Below are 22,661 nucleotides of genomic sequence, written 5' to 3'. Positions count from 1 at the left end.
TTAGGGAAGAAATTTCGGTTTGGAGTTATCAACTCATGGAATTTTAACAGTCCCTCCAAGTAATTCTAATTCATGTTACATTGGGGCTTTTTTGATCACAGTGTTTAACAAGATTCTGGCTTTGTTCCTTGATAGTCGTGGACATTGATGAAGTATTTTCAGATAATATTTATTATGGTCAGATATACCTCTTGAGATAGATACATGAGTGTGCATATATATATATATATATATATATATATATATATATATATAGTTGTGCAAACACATGAGTATATATATCATTTCCTTAGAGTTTATACAAGCTTCATAAAGTTATATTTAAAGAAAAAAACGTTTGATTGTAGGTGACAGAAGTATGCCTTCTGGAAATTCTAAAACATGGTAAACCATAACATTCTCTAACATATGTTCAGCTGAGTAAGAATATCCTGGGAAATTAACAGAAGTAGCTACTGTCTCGTGAGAAAATAAATGGTATTTTATGCCAAGTTCTGATGGTATTTTGGCCATAGAAATTACTAGGCCCCACACAGGAGCCTAGGAAAATGGACTTCGTAATTCTAAAGCAGAACAAGATTTCAGAGGAGACAATTGTCTGGTCCAAAATTTATGAAATATATTAAAGAAATATATATTGTGAAAATGAACAACTCTTCTAGACTCATAAAAAATCCAGAATAAAATTTTATAAGCAAATGGTATATCCCAACTCCTCACTCTTCTAGGGAAAAATGGAATTATTATTTTAGCTAAGATCCAATTATCACAATAATTTTCACAGCAAAGTTTGGAATCTTTGCTAGTACTACTAGCAAGTAGTCCTTCTTTGATCTCTCTTTTGTAGGCCCTATCTCTTTTTTTACCCTATTGCAGTTTTTCTCATCACCTCAGTATTTGGAGATCTACGTCTGTGGGAGGAGGGGGTACAATTCCTCTAAATCCGTCTCCTTTTTTCCCCTCCCTTTTACCTTTTCCCCCTATTCCCTGGTGTTTAATGTTCTTTTGCCTGTGTGACTTGTTTATATATTCCCTTCTCATGCAGAAATTCAGTTACTGGAAACAAAACTCTTCCTTTAAGTTGGATACCAGAAATTTACAGTCACCAAAGGTCTGATAAACAGTTAGTGTATATTTCCTTCGAACAAGAGTGGTCCTTTCTAAAACGCAGAACAGCAACAAACGGGTTCAGGATATGAAAACCACATACAAATATTTTGCATCCCCAGATGATATAACCTCAGGTTTCATCCCCCTTTTTACTTAAAAGCAATTACAGGAAACCGAATTAAATGCCACTGCAGCCACACTCGGTCCACTGTATATTTTAGCCCACAAGTCTGAAGCCTTTTAAGAAGCCACAGACCCAACTCTCCTATAGCAGCAGCTATTCATAGTATGAATGTTCTGACTTACGTGGTCCAGGATTCTTGTGGGCTTTGAAGTTAAAAACACACACTGAATTTTGCCTTTAGCTTCACAGACACCTCATTCAGGAGGAGATGGGTGAATCACAGTTGTGTACATTTGTTTTGTCACATGGCCTAGAGTTTATATTGGCTTAGAGTTTACATTCCAATCTTTGGTCAACAGCGCAGAGCAAGAAAGAATCGCAACATGAAGAGTCTAAACACTCAAACTTCCAATTCCCTACAATCAGCTGCATTATTCAAACTCAGCTACGTGGTAACACATACAAGTAAATTCGTGACATAACAATATTTTGCTCATTAGACCCCAGTTTAGTGTTTAGGTAAAAGTTGGTCCTACTTTTTTTTTCTCTCTGAAAGTGAAATTTCAAGTCTGCTTGAAGTCCTGAGATGGAAACAAACAGAAAAGCTTCCTTGAAATTTGAAATACCATCAACATTACTTCCAAGTCAGGCTGCTTTGAAGAGCATTTGGGAACTTGAAATTGGTTTCAGGTTATTTAAGGGTGGGGGAGAGGCTGCAATCTACCGGATTTACGAAAATACAAATGTGTAGTTTCCATCATAGCTGATAATATCAAAGATTTCCCATCATAGCGCTTCCTTTAATAGTGGCATCTCAAAGATGCATGCTGTTTGAAGTTTGCAGTGATTTGCTTCTCTAATAAGATTCATTGTGGTTTGGGAGACTGAATGCAAGAAAGTAATTAGCATGTGATAGCAAGAATCTTGTAGCACATGAGCTTGCACTTCTTAGCAGGGAGTTGCAAATAAATATAGACATCCAGATGCAAATGCAGCTTTCTGATTGGATCTCTGTGAAGTCATACATGAATACTGCAGCATAACATGGCAATCGATGTTTATACCTTTACCGTCAGCAAAAAAAATCTTTTTTTCAAAATAGTGGCCAGAATCATAAACTTAAACAGTATTCTTTGAAGCTATTTCTCTTATTTTTTGCTGTGCTAAAAGTCAAACTCAGGACCTTGTGTGTGCTTGGCAAGAACTCTACCTTTAAGCTAAATCCCTGGTCCTATTTTTCTAGGATATTATTATAAAGTGATCACAAATACATGATGAATCCTATTGTATAATTACTTTACAATGATATCTATATTCCACAGAAAGCTAAGTCACAGGTACTGAAGCAAGTCCACTAATATCAGAGATATTAAGTTGCACCAATGTAAACTAGATCAAAACTTGTACAGCTGTCTTTTACAAGTATCTTGTTGTTTAGATAAACTCAAAACTTAATACCTCCTTATTAAAACATCTTTTAAAAGTGATCATCCTAAATGAGATGCTGGTAGCCCATGCTTATAATCCTGGCTAATCAGGAAGCTTGGATCTGAGGATTGGGATTCTAAGGCAGCCTGTGCCAAACATTCTGTGAGACTTTTATCTTCCCATTAACCATCAAAAGTTGGAAATAGAGCTGTGGCTTCAGTTATATAGTGCTAGCCTTGAGAGGAAAAGCTAAAGGACAATTCACAGTCCCTGAGTTCAAGCCCAGTAATCACACACAGACACACAGACACACAGACATACAGACACACACACACACACACACAAATGAGGGCATCTTTTATAGCTTTTGATAGTATTCTGAATGTTTCACTAAAAATCATCTTAAGCCAACACTAAACTTAGATTTTATGTAAGCCTGAGCTGCAATTCTCATTCCTTGCAATAACTTTATCTTTCTCATGGTAAAGGGAAGTTTGAAGACATCATGTTGTGCAGACCTGTCAATTTAGCTTCCTCTAGCAATCTCTCTAATGACAGAAGAGCTGCAGAGCTCTGCCAAATCTCATTACAGGACATTCACAGTTGGGACATGAGTTGGTGGGAAATGTACAAAGTTGCAGGTAAGGGTGTTCTGGAATATATTACAATGCCTTATTGAATTAGTGTGGTCTCTTTTTCATGCTTTCATTCACAGACTAATCCTATTAGTTTTCACTAATATGATCTAAAATATGAAACATATCAGTTCTAGATGTCTTAATGTAAATCGAATCACAAAATGCCTTGTCATTATTTATTTAAAAGGATGTCATATCATAGGAAAAACTGATAATTATTTTAGCAGCCTTTAACTCTCACTATAATAACCTGAATATGATAACTCATAAGGCAGTACTTTACAATTAAGATGTAGGTTATCTTACATAAAGTTATCTTACAGTAAACTACAGAAGCAAAGGAATACCTTTTTCATACATACAATTTCTCAATTCTCTGCAATATTTTCTTTGAATTTCAATGTCATGTTTCATACAGAAGCTACCTGATCTACAGGAAATTATTTTTGTGCAAATCAGGAGTTGAAATGAATGGTATGTTTTCTGTATTATGAGTATAATTTTGTCCAAGTTACATTTTCTATCTTTGAGATCAGGATGAATAAAAGCATGTTGGGCCCTGGTGGCCAGGCCTATAATCCTAGTTCCTCAGGATTCTGAGACCTGGAAGATCAGAGTTCAAGGCCAACTCAGGCAGATAAAGTTAGTTAAATTAGAAATGAAGTTTGAACACAAGAAGTTCTAAATCAATTAGCCACTATATTTTGTTTGTGCCATTCTATCTTTTTTGTGATATGTAAATATTCTTACAAATTCATCAATCCTACAATAATAGAGACAACATAGATCTTTGTAGATTTTCAATGTCTAGTAGATAGTAGGTAAATGGGTAAAGAAAATGCCTAACAAGTCTCATAATTCTTTGGAGGTTTTTGACCATGATTTGATATTTAGCTCTTATTAAAACAAAAAAAAATGGTACATAGAAAGGAATTTGTTATTAATTCTGTGGACCTTCAAATATTTAAGCAGTTTTTCTTGTAAATATTATGCTTAAAATGTTAAAGAACTGAGAGGAATTTACTTTCTATGCGAAAAAATATTATTTTCAAAATGTTAGGTCCACAATATTTTCATAATATCATTTCCATCATAAATGTTGAACAAATAAATTGATGTGAAATTCTAGGTCATAGTGTCTACTCACTACTATCATTCTCTTAAAGTCAAACACATTGAATGATTTACAAGAGATACATAAATTAAAAAAAACAAAAAAGCAAAACAAGCTGGGTGCCTCTCATCCTAGCTACTAAAGAGGCTGAGATATGAGGCTCATGGTTCAAAGCCAGCCCACTCAGAAAAGCCCAAGTGATGCTGTGGATCAAATTGGTAGGGCACTATCCTTGAGCACAAAAACTCAGAGACAATGCCCAGGCCCCAAGTTCAAGCCCTATGGCCAACAAAACAATAATAACAACAACAAATACTAGAAGAATGATAATGGATTCTGTGTATTGTTTGTAATTTGACATGTTTTCACAGCTTTCTACTCTTGCATTGCAAAGAGAAAGAAAAATTATTGTTGTCATTATTGTTGTTTTTACAATATCACCAGTTTTCTAAGGTATTTGTAAAGCTGAATAATATTGCCAACTGGACAAATAGCTACAGTCCATATGTCTGTTTATATCTCCAGGCAGTTTTGGTCTCTCTCTCTCTCTCTCTCTTACCACACACACACATATACCACATAAACATATTATTTTCCAAAGACATTCTGTAATGGATAGACAGTTTCTAAAAGCAGAAGATGGAAACAAACAATGTGGCACATTCAGTTAGAGTCATGAAGTATGTGATCATTAAGAGTAATGTTTGAAGGGAGGTGGCGGCTCACGTCTGTAATCCTAGCTACTCTGGAGGCTGAGTTCTGAGGATCATGGTTCAAAGCCAGCTCAAGCAGGAAAGTCTGTGAAACTCTTATCTCCAGTTAACCACCGGAAAACCAGAAGTAGAGCTATGGGTCAAAATGATAGAGTACTAGCCTTGAGAAAGAGCTCAGGGACAGTGCCCAGGGCCCTGGGTTCACACCCCATGACAGACAAATAAAATGCTTAATGCAATGATACTAGCATGAATAAAGATGATGACATGGTCATGATTAGCTTTGTGCTCAGCAAAGGGAAATTAATGGATAGGAACACTCTAGCTAGTGGCCATGTACGCCATGCTGAAAAGCCAAACTGTGTTTCAGCAGAAGGACACATCATATAGACAGTACACAGAGGTGACTATTATATACATAATAGTCACCTAGCATTGTCTTTCTACCTAGGAGTTAAAAGGCACTTACTTCTTCTCTTATTATCAGTCTACTTACTTGAAGTTGTTAGATTCTACTTGCTTATGCAATGATAAACCAGATTTTCACTCCCAGAATCCTAGCCTTGCCTATTACATACATACATGCAAAAGAGAAATAATTATAAGAGTATTATGTAAAAGGACCTTTTTTTGTTATAGGATAGATTTTGATAAAAGGTTTTATAACTGAAAAAATGTTTTGTAAAGGTAGTCTTCCATGAGGAAGGGAACCTTTCCATCCTTGGTGCTTTTTGTGGCAATCTGAGTAGTGGGGTTTGGCTCAGTGCCACAGCATGCAACGCTGCAGGCTTTCAGGGTGTCAGCCCATCCCTGCGAACCTCCAGAGACTGCTCCAGTAGGCCACAGGCAGGCTTTCAATTTGCAACTGGAATACTTGATGAGCAGACTGGGAGGAGAACAGAGGTAGAAGCAGATCAAGGGCTGATAAAAGTATGTTCACCTTGAAATCTACACACACATGACTTCTAGGGATGGATCTACTGAAAAGTGAGAAGACTAGAATTACTTCTTCCTGTTTAGTGATTCAGACTGTCTCCTTAGAGTCAACTTCAGTTTCACTTCATGATCTAACACTTGAACAAATATTTCATCTAAAGGAACTACATCTTAAACAATAAAGGTTTCTATCTTTCATATATATCTTGTATGCTTGCATGTGTGCTTGTGTGTGTGTGTGTGTGTGTGTGTGTGTGTGTGTGTGTGTGTGTGTGTGTATGTGTGAGTGTGTATGCCGGTACTAGGATTTGAACCAAAGGCCTCATGCTCTAAAATGGCTTTTTCCACTCAAGACTAGAGGTTTACCATTTCCATCCTCTTGCTGGTTAATTGGAGAACAGAGTCTCATAAACTTTTCTGACTATGTTGACTTTGAACCATGATCCTCAGATATCAGCTTCCCCAAGTACCTAGGACTGTGGGAGTAACTCACCAGCACCTGGCCTGTTCTTATCTCTTCAATGTCAGCTAATGTCTCCAAGTTTCTTGCTATTCGGTGGGTTCTCAGGTTTGTTTTACAAACCTATCATGCAGAGGGTCCTTCATCAGTACCTTAAAATAGAATACACACACACACACACACACACACACACACACACACACACACATACACACATTGGTCCTGGGGCTTGAACTCAGGGCCTGGGCACTCTCCCTAAACTTCTTCTGCTCAAGTCTAGCACTCTATCATATGAGTCATAGTGCCACTTCTCAGTTATTCTGGGTAGTTTATTGGACAGAAGAGTCTCATGGACTTTGCTGCCTGGGCAGACTTCAGGACCATGATCCTCTGATTTCAGCCTCCTGAGAAGCCAGATTAGATAGAGGTGAGCCACCAGTGTCTAGCATAGAATATTAAGTATGAAGAGAAACCTGGAGTTTTAGAAAGAAAATAATGGTGGGATATGACTACAATCTCATATGTTCCTGATGTAAAGCTCACTGCTTTGAAAAATTAAAACACCTATGCTGATGCAAAAAAGACAGAAAAAAACCATAAAAAAGTGCAAATAAAATTGAGAAGGTAAAAAGGGACTTCATAAAATCTCACCAAAGGTTCATATTCTACGTAAAGCTGCAGTTGGGACTTCACAAAGGAAATCTCTGCACTTTTTATTTCTGGTTCAGAGGATTTACATGCTCTTTCTAATGATCTGGGCCTTCAGCACTGGTAATGTCTCCCAGTCCCCAGCTTAGCGCTCATGCAAAATTGAAGTACTTTGGAGGCAGTTTCGTGGTTGCAGATGAATCTCAATGTGCAGGAAAAGGCATAATGGCTGTTTAGCACTTGCTAGAAGAAGCTGAGGAAATCAGGGGGAAAAAAATCTATTGAACTTAAGCCATCTGGGAAGCCAACTGAGAGTGAGTGCATTAACAACTTGTTTACATTCCCATTGTGTTGCTAGGCCAAGCAAAAAATAAGTGTGTGTGTGTGTGTGTGAGTGTGTATGTGTGTGTGTATGGGGGGCACTTACATGTGTACAGTAGAGCAAATTGTAAAGTGAAGAGCTTTGATTGCACTGGCTGTTTTAGTTTGGCTTTGGCAACTATGTAGAAAAAGAATTTGCAGGAGAAATGTGGCCAGGAGAATTTTCAGGTCCCTCTGAGATGGCATGATTGTTTCTGTACAGGGTTGGCAACAATGCTGTGCACAAGAGGAACATAACCAATACCCAGAGTTTGGTGACTCTTCTTGTCTCTGGCTCAGAGTACAACCTAGCAGATTGCTGGGAGGCTCTAGAAGGCTTATAAAAAACATTAGGGAATACTTCCACTGACGGCTTAAATACAGGCCAAATAAGGAAAACCAGCAAGGTAAATGCCTTTCCTTTTAATGTCTCCCACTTCTACTCACTGTCTTCACCATCACCTTCCATTGGCACCATCCTGATACAGGCTTGGTGATTGTAGTGGGCTTATTAATGCTCCCTTCCGAAAAAGAAAAAAAAATAGTCCATGTTCAAGTTCTTAGAACTTATGAACATGACCTTTTTGACAAGAAGATCTTTGTACACCTCTTCTCTGTAAGGGTAGTAAGATGGAGACCACCTCAGGATACCCAAATGTGCCCCAAATCCAGCAACAGTTTCTTTGTGAAAGACTAGAGAGAAGACAAAGAAGGAGAAGTGATGTGAAGACAGAGGGAGGAGTTACCATGGTGGGGCCCCAAGCCAAGGAATGCTAGCACAGCCAGGAGAAACGAGAGGGAAGAGACAAGAACAGGATGTTTTTGTGGAGTCATTAGCGGAAGGGGAGGTTGGCTCTGTTGGATTTCAGACTACCAGTCTCCAGAAAGAGTCACACATATATTTCTGTTGTCTTCGGGGACCAAATTTGTGCTCATTCATTGCATAGGCTCAGGAAATCAAGAGTCTACCGAGGGGCATGTACTGTCACGTCTCCCTATTCAGAGTGGGCCTCAAGAATCTGACAGAGCAAAAGAGTGAGGGAAAAAAAGGTGGCTGTCTGTCCATGTTTTTCTGGTTTCACATCTGCCTTCCGTGTTGGTGTGGGGAGGACAGCCTTATAGCCACTCCGGTCATCTCACAGACAGGCCGCTATTGTCCAGGCTGTAATTATACAAAGAGGCCTGCCTTTCATTCCCTGCCATCCTGGGCTTGCCATGTACAGCACATTCCCCTGGGTTTTCCCAGAGAGATTTGTAATTCATTCAAGCCTGAATTCCTCTACTTCTCTTAGGAGGCTGGCCTCGCTCAGTTTGAGCAGATTAATTGGCAGAGACAGGGGAAAGGATTTGAAGAGTGCAGGGCCTCCATACCATGTAACTGCACCCCACAGATCCACCCAGGGGCTTGATGAATTTACTGAGAGGGAAATTCAAGCAAATAGTAGAGCCTGCCTTCCTCTCTCAACCTTCCCTTGCCTCTTTTGCTCCCTCTAGCCTGGGATCTTATTCAGTGCAACCAAGTCTTTACAGCTTGGCATCAAGAACTTGAGTTTTGAGTCCAAGATGTGAATAGAATGTCTCCGTTATCTACACTATGGTCTTACAACAAAGTCCTCTCTCCTTCCCGGTTTCTCAAGCCTGGTTAGACCTTAGGATTACTAGACAACTTCAAGAAAGGAAAGCCTATGCTCTGTTTCCCATTAAACCATTATCTTTGGGGCTAGGGCCAAGACACAACTGTTTGCAAACATCCTCCATGGTGATTGTCAAGTATAGCCAGGGTTGACTTTTCCTACACTAAGAGTTCCTTCTTGCTCTCGCTTACACACTATGGAAAATGTCTTCCAGAAGAGATTTTTATGATACATGCTTGATGAAATGAGAAATGAATTTAAGGCTTTCCAAATCAGAACTATTTTTATTGTATGTGTTTTATTGTATGTGTATCTTCTATGCGCTGTCTTCTCTTTCCTTCCTTCCTTCCTTCCTTCCTTCCTTCCTTCCTTCCTTCCTTCCTTCCTTCCTTCCTTCCTTCCTTCTTTCTTTTCTCTCCCTCTTTCTCTTTCTTTCTTTCTTTTTTTCTTTTTCTTTTTTTCTCTCCTTCTCCTTCTTTTTTCTTCCTCCTCCTCCTCTTCTCTCTCTGCCTCTTCCTCTCCTATTTTTCCTTATTCTTTCTTCCCTCCTCATCCACCTCCATCTTCTCCTCCTCCTTCTCCTCCTCCACCTCCTCCCTCTCCTCCTCCCCATTCTCCTCCTCCTGCTCCTTAAAATATTCTAATGCTTGTAAAACTAGCACTCTCATATTTTACACACTGATTTTATATTTCTAATTTTAGAGGTTCTGGCTATTTTAACATGTATACCAAGAAGGGATTGAGAAATTGATTTAGATACGATTCGGGATGGATGGTGTGTGGAAACAATGATAAAAATGGAAGCAGAGAGAGAGAGTCAAGTCCTCTTTCCTGGAGTGCTAGCATCAGATCATTTATTGGCTATAGAGTCTTTTTAATCTAAAACAATTCTCCATTAGGTATTTACAGGTACCAAACATTCTTGGTATATACAGAGAAAATAATTAAGATTCAGAGCAAATTATTGCGAGAATGATGAGCATCACAGAAACTCAAATACCAATGTGAGATTTCACGGGATATAACAGAGCAGCAGTTCAGCCATTTCATCATCAAAATCAACCAAATCTCTATCTATGTAGTTCTGTACGTCTGGATACCAAAAACAAAAACACAAAACACAAACCATATTTAAGTTTGGGGAGGAAAAAAAAAGTATTCTCTTTAGGAAGCTGACTATACCTCCTAAGCTGAAATGGCTTCTTAAGACAACTTCCTGAACTATGATACTTAATCTATTTCATATTGTAATTGAAAACTGTTAAATAATGTGCTTTTCTGATAAAAAAAAAAGCGTAGGAGAGTCTTCTTCAAAGTATCATATTTCATCCATAGGTTTGGATAAAAATATACACTTTTTGTAGCTCTTAACATTTGTGCTGTTCTCATGTTGGAGTGAGCATTCTGAAAATCTAAGTGATGGCCTCAGCCTGGTTTCTGGGAACATGGCAGTTGCCATAGTAACACAACCACTACTGTTGTCCTCAGATCCCAATCGTGCAACAAGTAATCTAGATGAAGAAAGCCCTTGGACACCTGCTTCTTGTGGTAGACTTTGTGTGGGCCTGCAAGGGGTGGGGGCTTGATTTCCTCTTTTCAGAATCTGGAGTTGTGAATGCACACCCATACAACACAAATGTATATGTACTCTCATTACCTTGCTCATGTGATTGTAACCTCTCTGTACAGTATTTCCATAATAAAAAACTTACTTGAAAATGTACATGTATATATCTACTTGCACATCAATTGTTGATTAAATTGTATCCATCCACTTAAAGAGGAGTACTGAGTGATAAAAACTTATTCTGAATTTTAACTAGAAGAAGAATGTTTTTGTGTTCAGGTTCAGTACACCAAAAACTTTGCTCGCATACAATAAAAAACTTAGTGCAATATTTCCTTGTCTTTACTTTGAAATCATTTTCTAGGTCATGTCTGTTGAATATGTACATGCTATTAACTTTTCTATACAGTATGTAATTCATACTTTAAAAATGTTTCTCATGACATAAAATGAAATTAAAATTACATACATAGTTCTGCAAATATGGTATAGAGTATTTCTGTATATATGTGTTTGGGGTCAGTAATATTGATGTTTGTGAACACGGAATTGCCAAAAAGTAGACAAATAGCAATAATAATGATTGTATATCACAATAGACTGAAACAAATGGGAACCAAGCATGTAGCCTAAAAAAAGTATCAAGTGCTCATTTCTATTTGAAAGTTGCAAGAAGAAAAATGGAAATTAAACTGAGTGTACAGTGGATGAGCACAATCACTCAGCTAGCAGACAGATTCACATCCTCATGCTAGAGTGGAAGTCAAGGCAGAAATTAAAACTAAGTCTGGAACTTTGACCCAACTAGGTATGTATGTTTATTTGTTTGTTTGTTTTTTGTATTAGTACTGGGGTGAGAACTCGGGATCCAAGGCACCATCCCTTAGTGTTTTTGCTGAAGGTTAGAGCTCTTCCACTTGAATTTTTGCTGATTAACTGGAAATAAGATTCCTATGGACTTCCCTGCCTGGGCTGGCTTCCAACTATAATCCTCAGATCTCAGCTTCCCAAGAGCTACTAATACAAGTGTAAACCATAGGGTGCCAGCCCAACTATGATTTCGTAATTATAGTTGAGAATGTATTGGCCAGATTACACCATGTACTTAAAAGACTGAAAAGTCAATGTGAAATAAAAGGAATTAATTGTGAACACTAACAAACGAAGAACAGCAAAAGGATATTGAGCAGGGCAATTGCTATTGTCTTATGACTGGCTGGCAACTATTCTCTTGTGAACTATCAGATGGGCTCAGCCTTCCTGTGCTACATAATTTTCTATCAGTTTTCTATTTTCCTTCACTCAGCCCTGGGGCCAGTCTCATATTGAAAAAGAAAAACAGCTAGTTTCTGGTATTGAAATAAGTACCTTTGAGAAGGAAATCAAATAAATTATTGATTTATATCCTGGAATCATTTATCTTCATTGGCAGACAACTGTATTCCAGAGAGAAGCCTCTATTCTCGCAAAGGCAACAGATCAACTCAAATTTAAAAAAAAAATGGAATGAAGTTCAAATAGAGTTTCCAAATTTTAGGCATCAACTTCTAAAATTCATACAAAGCCCATATAACCTCCTTTTGAAAGTCTCTCTGTTAAGGAGAGAGGACTTCAAGATGATTACACTACATGAAAAATAACATATGGTAAGATGTGTATCTGAATGTGCAGAATAACTCTTCTTGCAGTAGACTGAGCAATTATGTATATCTCAAATCACCTATTCATGAAATACTCTAAGTGAACATCTCACTAAATTTCAACTACTCAAATTTAGTTAGGCTGAAGAGCTGCAATCTCACAAAAGAGATTTTTATTGATCACTTCTTGCAACTAGGTCTCAGGTTCTAAATTCACTCTAAAACACACAATTTTTATCAAAATGAACCATACCATTTAATTTCATTGTAATGTCTCAGGATAAAGAGATTATTTATATGTATATCACATACATAGGTAATATATATGAGACATTATATGGTCATGTATATCTATGATAACTTTTTCATAAATAAGACTTAGAAGAATTGATAACTTTTGTACTTCAAAAATGGTTAAGAATTCATACTTTCACATGGACTGAATGTGTCTATACAATTAATACTTAACATAATGAATATGGAAATATAAGGAAGAAAAATAAGGATATGTTTGCTCAGACTTGGGTTTTATGGGAAGAGTTATCCACTGCATTTGAGATATTTCTTTACCTATAAGTAGGACTGTGACAGAGGTGATATGAAAGGTAAGTCATGCAGTGCATAGTTACTAAGCTCAGTACCCAGAATCAAGTTAAAGAAGGCACTGGAACAGAGAAAATGACAGCCCTAATGCCAAATTTCATTGCATTTCATCTTCAGCCCTGACTGTTTAGGATGAAACGAAGAGATGAATTAAAAAAGAAGATACATTAAGCAATGGTCCCTTTCAAGTATTAAGGATCAATAAGAGCATTGAACCAGAATTGAACAGATTTTATTTTGTAAAGTTCCTTGTAACTTAGGTAGCAACAGGACATCAAGATAACAGAAAATTGGCTACACTCAGTTTATTGAAAAATATTCCAACAAATCATTGTCACTACTATGGTTACCTTAAAACAAAAAAATCTATGATTCTAAGACACAGATATATCTTAGACTTAGTGACAAGACTTAGTGATAAGAATTCATATATTATTTGCTAAAATTTACACAAATTTTCCTATTGCCTTTTGAAAACAGGTAGCAGGATTTCTGAATTGCTTTTAGATGTGGCATTAAGGTCTTAGGGAGGGTATTTCGTAGAGATTCGATGATAAAATGTTGCTTCAAAACCGTTTTGCTACAGCACCCTTTTTTCAAACTTCCATGTGCTTATTAGTATACATTTCCTTTGGTGTGTATTTTCATGTCCCTAGATGTTGGAATCCTGACTCTCTAGGTGCTAGTAGAGGATTGTAGGGTCTTCGGGAGGTCCTGGGATCCAGGAGGTGGCTCTCATGAATAAGACTGCAGTCCTTATAAATGAATCAAGAGACAGACCTCTCGTCCTGTCTGCCTTGAGAGGATACAGTGAAAAGGTGTTGTCTCTAAGGAAATAGCCTTTAGGAGACACTCACTTACTAGCACTTTGATTTTGGACTTTCCAACCTTTAGATCTGTGAAAATACACATCTGTTCTCCTAAATTATCCAGCCCATGGTACCTGGCTTGTCACAGCATACAAGAATACGAATATATCTTCATATTTTCCTCCAGAAAGGGAATATAATTATGACAGTGATTTAAAATTATTTGCATGCAACGCTTTTGTTTTTTTTAATTCCCAAATGACATAGACTAATAAGTCATAAAACTATTGAAAATCATTGAACACAACGAAGAGGAAACAACAAGTTTGCCTATAATACAAGGTATGAGATAGAAAGAAAGTATTCGAATGAGACTAGAAAGTGTGAGGAGGAACTAATCTCATAACGATGGAAGAATCTGCCAAGAAGATCTGCTTTATTTCATGGTCTAAGGGAAGCCACTTGAGATTTTTAACCAACAGAATGAGAAGTGATTACATTTAAGTTTTGGGAAAATAACAACCTGGAGTAGGGACTTCCAAGGAGTTAGGTTAGAATTAAAATAATTCAAGGGGGTCACTCAAATAATCTAATATATTAATGTCTGCACTGGGGAGCAGAAGTGGTAGTTTAAAACAGAATAATAATCAGGAGAAATTGGCAGTACATGAAAATGGCTTTGGTTATGGGGAGGTAAAGGATGAAGCTAAAATGTCTATTATTGGTACTGGGATGAAGATGTCAGCAAATACAAAAAGAGAAGAATGTTATTATGTCATCTCTGCAACAAATGAGGAATTGAGTGAGCAGAGTCTATTTACCAATGCTTCATGGTAAAGTTTTGAATAGAAACAGTTCTGTTAAGTCTATGTCTAAGAAGAGTTTCTCTTCATCAATTTATTTTGAGGTCCATCTTTTGGTCAAATATTTAACACCTTAAAGAATCACATTTGATCAACTGGTTTGCACTTTTCTATTACACAATCACAAAGCCCCACTAATACCAAGTGGCACAATGCAGAAGAGCAGATGAAAGGGAAGAATAAAGTCACTGGTTACAGCTGACTTTGTTTTTTGATAGTGCTGTGAATTAAATCCAGGGCCTCAAGCATGCTAAACAAACACATGCTCTGCCACTGAGCTACATACTCAGGCTCTAGCTGATATTTTACATTTTGAAACATACCTTCCTTTTCTGAGAAAATGATAATAGCCATTTTCTTTTAAAACAAGGGTTCTGTGTTATAAGTTATGGCAGAATTTACAGAGAAATGTATACAAGGGCAAGAAGCAAAGAAGCAAGAATCCTAGATTCATATCCTAGATCTGTTACTTTCTTCTCATGTAATATTGGGCAAGTTAATCTATTTATTCTGCTCACTCTCAATTTCCTTATATATAAAATAAACATCTCCTAAATTGTCTCTTAGGGTGTGATGCCTAAAACACATAGCACATGTAATTTGTGCAGTAGATGGCTTGGAACTTATTATTGTTCTGTTGGATCTGTTGGCATTTTCTGATAATTTGAGAATAATTAAAAATGGAAGGAGAAAATCGTAGGGATTATTAAAATTCCAAAACAACCATGGCTTTTGAAATTTCCTTGCTTACTCTTGGAGGAAAAATATTTGCTTTTGCATGGTACATCCTTGACACCATGGAAACAAGAGCTGAAAAGACTTCAATTAAATAGAAAGCAAGCAGCTAAGGCTGAAATTTTTCTTGAAAAAAAATGTAACCATAAAATTTGGAGCAGATCAAAATTTCTGTGGAATTTTGAAGGCAACACAGGATTAGTAGATCGCCAGATCAAGAGCTTCTGAATAGTGAAAAATCCTAAATTCTAAATGAAAATGTGATTTAAATGAATGGAAAGGCAAATGGTAATCATATCTCATGAAAAATGGCAAACTTTGCTCAGTGAGTACGAATATTCATTTGCTTTATACTAGAGTATAGTAGGCCAAAGAGCAAAGCCCAGTTCATGGCTTCATGATACAAGAAGAAAGAACTTTTAAAAGAAGACTTTTGTGTATGTGTATGTGTGTGTTCAATTTTATTGTTGTGTAATACTTTAACATGAAGAAGTCTTTAGTGGGGATTTTAGAGTCTGATTGACATTATATGTGTTTCTACATTTTATTCTAAGGCAAAAGTGGCTGAAAAAATATACTTGCTTGCAATGACTAGTATTTGTTCTGCCATCTGAGAACAAATTAGACTTATTATATACTAAGGAAATTTTTTGATTTGCAATATATTTGAAGACTATAAAACCTTGTATTAGAATACATTAGTATTCTGACATTTCTTGCTAATATAAACCAAGCAAAATGAACCCCAAAATAGGGACGCAAGTGGTTTTTTCTTTCTTGCTATTGTTTCTAACATATTTATAAGGTAACATGTGATTTTTTTTTGTTGCTTTGTATGTTCCTCCCCCACGGTATAACCCATGTTTTCACCGTATTTGATGTTGGTACAATCTGGGTAGGGGAAGGGAAAAAAGAAAATGTTTAATATGGATACAGGTTGACCCATTGTAACAATGAGATCTACATGACACTGTTGGACATCAAACTTTACAATTTAGGTGGGAGCCAAGCCAGGGGAGTGTAGTTGTGGAAGTGGGAGGGAAGGGATGGTAGGGGAAAAATAAAGGAGGAGGCAACAATGCTTGATAAGAAATGTACTCATTACCTTGTTCATGTAACTGGAACCCCTCTGTACAGTATTTTCACAATAAAAAGCTTATTTAAAATAAATAAATAAATAAATAAATAAATAAAAATACTATGGTAACGTATGGTAAGTACACTACTGTGAACCCATGTTTTAGGTGAATCCAGGATTTTTTTCTTTTTAAAGAAATAAATAAACTAAACTGAAATGATTCTATTTTGATTCCATTCACATTTTTGATCTCATAGGAAGCTGAAGAACTGTACTATGAGAGACAACCTGCCCCATAGTATTTGCCCAGATTGGAGATTTATGACAGTAGACAAAAAGATGCAATAAAGTGGTATGAGCTGTTTTTCAGGTTTTATTTTTTATGAGGAAAATAATATATTCAGAGGACTGCAAAAAAAATCAAGCAATAAAAGTCTCACTTTATCACCTTAGATTCTAAGCTGTCAACTGCTGCTTGCATATTTCTTCAGATAATTTCAATGCACATACAAATGTGTATATATATATATGTATATATATATATATATATATACACATATTCTTTCTTTACCCCTGGATTGTGTGCAGTGTTTGGGACTTTGACTTTTTGTAAAACTTTATCTGAGATTTTTGCATAGCTTTGCTGCTTTTACAAGGCATCCTAGCCAGGCACTGGTGGCTCATGCTCATAATTTTAGCTACTCAGGAGGCTGAAATCTGAGAATCATAGTTCAAAACCAAATAGGGCAGGAGAGTTTGTAAGATTGTTGTTTTCAATTAACCATCAAAAAAGCCAGAAGTAGAACAGTGGCTCACTCAAATAGAATAGTTCTAACTTTGAACAAAAACAGCTTAGCAACAGGGCCCCAGACCTGAGTTCAAGCCATGGCACCAGCTCAGACACACAAAAAGTATCTCAGTATTCCACCCTCAGGATGGCACTGTCACAGCAGGCATTGGACAATTTCCCATTCTAAGACTTCGTGCACATTTAGAACAATATTTTTAGATAGTCCCCAGACTAGAAAATCACCCAGTGAAAGTGTACCTATAGGTTTCAATGTATGGGGCATGTTTCAAATTTGCTTCCAAAGGATTATATCAGTTTATACCCTCCATCAACAAAGTAGGCCTTTAATCAACATTGGGGAGTAAGAGAAGTTTTTATCTTGGTAATATCTCTTTATCTTTGCTATTAGCATTTCCTTTCCTGTATCATGTTGTCCAATCTCCTCTCAATTTTCTTTCACAGTTGCTGGTCTTTTCCTTCTGTATAGCTTAAAAGCATTTAGATGATAAATTAGTTCTTCCATTAATATATTCTTGGATATTAGCACCATTTTAAAAACATTGGTTTTGCTTGTGATATTCTTTCATTGGCTATTCAAATAAAGAAATAATTTTCTATAACACTTCAGGATTGATTACAAAGGCTTGGACAACAACTGGAACTAATTAACCAATCAACAAGTTAGAGTTTTTTCTGTAAATAATTATGTGGATGGTGGTGGTGGTATTGGTGATGGTGGTAGTTTTAAACCCAATATCTAGTACTTATTTGAAAGAATTTAATTAGGGAGAAGGAAGGAGGGGGAGACATCTGTCAAGATTCGAGGTATTCATGAACTACTTTGTCAAATGACAGCTCCTTTGCACAACTGCTTAAAGATAAGAAAGAGACACAAGTCTTATTATTCTTCTTTCTGGCTTCCCACCTTGTTGTACCCACCATGCATTGAATAAACTCTTTTCCTCCATGGCTGAAAGAATTTTTATCATATTCTATACCTCTAGATGCTACATTCTAAGGGCATTTTGGCATTTGAGAGACTTATCTAAGTGATTTTAATCCATTAATCAGACTTTAATATTAATTTGATATCAAAGAGATCGTCAAACACTTTTTAACTCAGTTTATAATATGCTTCTACAGGTTAGGGGTTCCTCATGACTATTTCAGAATTGTCCTTTTAACAATATTCATAAATGTAGTATTTGTGATATAGATGACCTTGCAAATTCTTCTCTCTCTGTCTCTGTCTCTCTCTCTTTTTTGGATACTTCTATATAACCCAGGATAGCCTTGAACTCAACGTGCTGACTGTTGGGATTATAGGTGTGTGACAGCATGCCAATCTGGTTAAATTACAAATAATAGGCATTTCAAAAAATATTTATTCTATTTAAGAACAATATATGCTTTTTTATTTGTTTTTTTTTCTTTATTGAGCTGTTGCTCCCTCAGTCTTTCTGTAGAAGCAATAAAGCATAGGTAAAGCAAATCCCACACTCAGAAAATTGAACTGAGCTTAAGCGTCATGTGCCCATTTATTTAAGATAGACTAGTATAGACAGGTTTAAACCCTGGAAATGCAGCACGTTGTATCTGTTATCCCAGTACTAATTTTTGGTACTGATAGGTTCAGTAAAAATTAGGATGTTTATGTCTGAAATCAATGGGTAATTTGTGGCAAGTAAGAAGTTTGCTGCAATATATATCCTCACAATATATGTTCTTAAACATGTAGTCTAGTCCCTAGCATGGCAAACATTCTATAAGAATTTCCATTCTAAAATTCTGCAGATTTCTTATTAACTTTACATTTATATATTTTATTTTATATTTATATTCCAAACAATATCCTTTATTGAATTTTAAGTTGAATTACATTATCTGTTTATAGAAGACTTACTGGGTTATGACATTTTTTTCTTTAGGTACTTTTCCCGAATCATTATGTTTTTCTTAATTCTGTTTTTGAAGCTGTTTCATGTATATATAAAATCAGACCATTTGTCATAAATGATCATTTTATTCTTTCTGCAACAATGTAGTAAAGCAACACTTATAATGTTGATCTTCACAGACATCTTTGTCTTTTTCCTAATTTTATTCATTTACTTTGTGCTAATCCTGTGGCTTGAACTCAGAGCCCATGAACTGTCCCTGTGCTTTTGTGCTCAGGGCTCGTCCTCTACCTCTTGAGCCAGTCATAGCTCATGGCCTTCTGGAGGTTCCTTAGAAATAAGACCCTTATGGACTTTCCTTCCCTGGTTGGCTTTGAACCACAATCCTTAGATCTCAGCATCCTGAGTAGCTTAGACTACAGGCATAAGTCACCAGTGTCTAGCTCTAATCTTAGATAAAATTTGTTTACATATTGTCAGTTACACAAATATTTGGATGAATGCTGGCTTTCTCATGAAGTTTCAAAAGAAAATGAAAGACAATAGCAAGCTGTATTAAATTGGACTCCATTGCTACATCTTAGGAGAAAATATTGTATAAATATGATATATATTTCCCTAGTTCTCATCTAACCCTCTTGAATTTTAATGAAAACATGTCATATATTTAAATTTACATTGACCTTAAAATAGCTATAACTTATTACACATAGTCTTAAATACTTTTAATTATCAGTGCCTAGTCTTCAACACTTTTGTGCAGAAAATAGAACGTGATGTTTTACAGAAAGGAACTTTTCTGTCTATGTGTATGCATCATAGCATGAAGTTGACAGAAATGCTGAAAATCATGGGACTTTTGCTTTTCTTTATAACCTTCCTATAGAAACATGTTCATTAATTAGTAAAGATAACCTTGAATATGTCGTGACCCTCATTTTAGCTTTTGTGATATCACCTTCTTCCTGTCATTAAAAGCGATGTATTTCAAATCTTTACAAATAAATGAGCTGAAACACATAAAACTCAATTCACTGGAGATTTTGTCAACATCTGGTAGAGTTATTTTCTGACTAATTAGAGCAAGAGGTGGGGGCAATTCCCTGAAGTGAGTTACCCTAAATTTGGATATCTAGTTATCGCTGCAGTCAGCAGCTTACATACATTGACCATTCTGATCCACAATTTGACAAACAATTATGCAGCGTTTCCAACCTGATTTCCTAACACCACTTACGTTGTGTTCCACATATCCCTAAAAGTTACCTTTTCTTAGTACTCTTATAGTCTTTTCTAGGTCATTATACTATGCTATTTATATTATTGGGGATATTGACAGTATATCCTTCCAGTGCAATGTTCTTTATTTGTCTTTGATTAGTCCCTTATTATTTATGATTTGGATTTTGAAAACATATATCCATTATATACAAGAGATAGGCAGGAAGAAGAAGAAGACATCAAATGCTTCTATTTTTTTTCAGAAATCATTTATCACTATTTAGCTTAGCAATGTTGATGAAGGATATCATAACAGCTAAACATATTTTTCAAATTACAAAATACAGATTTGGAAGGTATCTCAAAACTTAAGTAGCTATTTATATTGTTGAAGAGCAAAAACACTTAAACCGCAGAAGAAAACTATGAATCTTTCTGATTTCAAAGAAGCCCAAGAAATTTCACAACTATCCTAAATTATTCCATTGTGGAGTAAAACATTATTATAAAGAAGTTTCTTTCAAGGTTACTCCTATAAATTATTAAAATATGCTACATTTTTTCTGCCTTTAATATTTCATCTTTAAGAAAAATATCTATAGAACAACGAAGTCAGGAGACTTATCCATGACAGGAGTCAAACACTCTCATCAAGACTCACCCAGAAAATGGTCCTTTGCTTATTTCTCCATTTCAAACTATCACCATTCTGTTACTCTCAACTCCACTTCAAGGGAGTTAGGATGCATATGCAGATGTATTATGGGGCTATAAGAAACTTTGAACTTGACTCAGACATATACTAGTTATTGCAAATAAGGGAAACCATGGGACCTATGTTTTTTGGGGCCTGGCTTACTTCACTTAATATAATTTGTTACAAGTCTTTCCATTTCCTAACAAATGGGGCAATGTCATTCTTTCTGATGGAGGCATAGAATTTATACTAGTTATTGCAAATAAGGGAAACCATGGGACCTATGTTTTTTGGGGCCTGGCTTACTTCACTTAATATAATTTGTTACAAGTCTTTCCATTTCCTAACAAATGGGGCAATGTCATTCTTTCTGATGGAGGCATAGAATTCCATTGTGTATGTATACCACATTTTCTTGATCCATTCATCTACTGAGGGGCATCTGGGTTGGTTCCATATCTTAGCTATGGTAAATAATGCTACAATAAACATAGTTGTGCTGGTAGCTTTAGTATGGTCTTGTTTGTGATCATTTGGGTAAATGCCCAAAAGTGGGATTGCTGGGTCATAGGGGAGTTCTCTGTGGAGTCTTTTGAGAAACCTCCACACTGCTTTCCAAAGTGGTTGAACAAGTTTACACTCCCACCAACAATGCAGTAAGGTTCCCTTCTGTCCACATCCCCTCCAGCATCTGTTGTTATTAGAGGTCTTGATTATAGCCATTCTTACTGGGGTGAGGTGGTATCTCAATGTTGTTTTGATTTGCATTTCTTTTATGGTGAGAGAGGTTGAGCATTTCTTCATGTGTCTATTGGCCATCCTTATGTCTGAGTCAAGCAGAAAAGGTCAGATAAGTTGATGTTAGGGGAATGAACCCCAAGATAAGTATTCAATTTTTTTTCCTTTAATGCAATTATTTCTAACATATTTATAAGATGATTTCTTTGTTACTTTGTATGTCCCTCCACCATGGTATAACTCATGCTTTCACTGTATTTGATGTTGGTATAATTTGTGGAGGGGAAGGGAAAGAACAAATCGTTTAACTAGGGATACAGGTGGACCCATTGCAACAATGAGATGTACAAGTCGTTCTGTTGAAAAACGAACTTTACAACTTTGGTGGGGGTTGGGGGGAGGATTGAGTGGGAGGAGTGGGTAGTATGGGAAGGGATGGGAAGGGGAAACAAAGAGGAGGCATCAATGCTTGATAAGAAATGTACTCGTTATCTTGCCTATGTAATTGTATCTCCTCTGTATGGTATTCTCACAATTAAAAAAAATAAAAAATAAAAAAAGCAACCTTGAACTTAAAATATTTATAAGTTCCTTCGAAAATATAAAGGGAAACTATGTATATAGGTAAACAATTGACAGAGATACCAATAAGTATAATCTGTTCTCAATTGAATATGCTCTCCAGATTTCAGGACTTTGAGATCTGAAAAACCACAGTGAAATCTGAGGACATTTTCTATGAGGACATTTACCCTTAATTCAGTCTATTCATTCACAATATTTATCCTGAGCATGAATCAGGTGCTCATTGCATGCAGTCCATAGGAATCAAGAATTTATTCTTTATGGTTTACTTT

General features: G+C 36.2%; 1 protein-coding gene across 2 annotated transcripts in view; it reads right to left on the bottom strand.

The window, feature by feature from the left end:
- Positions 1 to 22,661, bottom strand: part of Unc5c (unc-5 netrin receptor C) — a 330,719-nt gene that overhangs the window by 109,740 nt on the left and 198,318 nt on the right. The window lies entirely within an intron of this gene.

This window comes from Dipodomys spectabilis, unplaced genomic scaffold (genome assembly GCF_019054845.1).
Source record: "Dipodomys spectabilis isolate Male_0828 unplaced genomic scaffold, ASM1905484v1 ptg000297l, whole genome shotgun sequence".
Lineage (NCBI taxonomy): Eukaryota > Metazoa > Chordata > Mammalia > Rodentia > Heteromyidae > Dipodomys > Dipodomys spectabilis.
The sequence above is the reverse complement of the archived record's forward strand: the minus strand, read 5'-3'. Positions and strand labels throughout refer to the sequence as shown.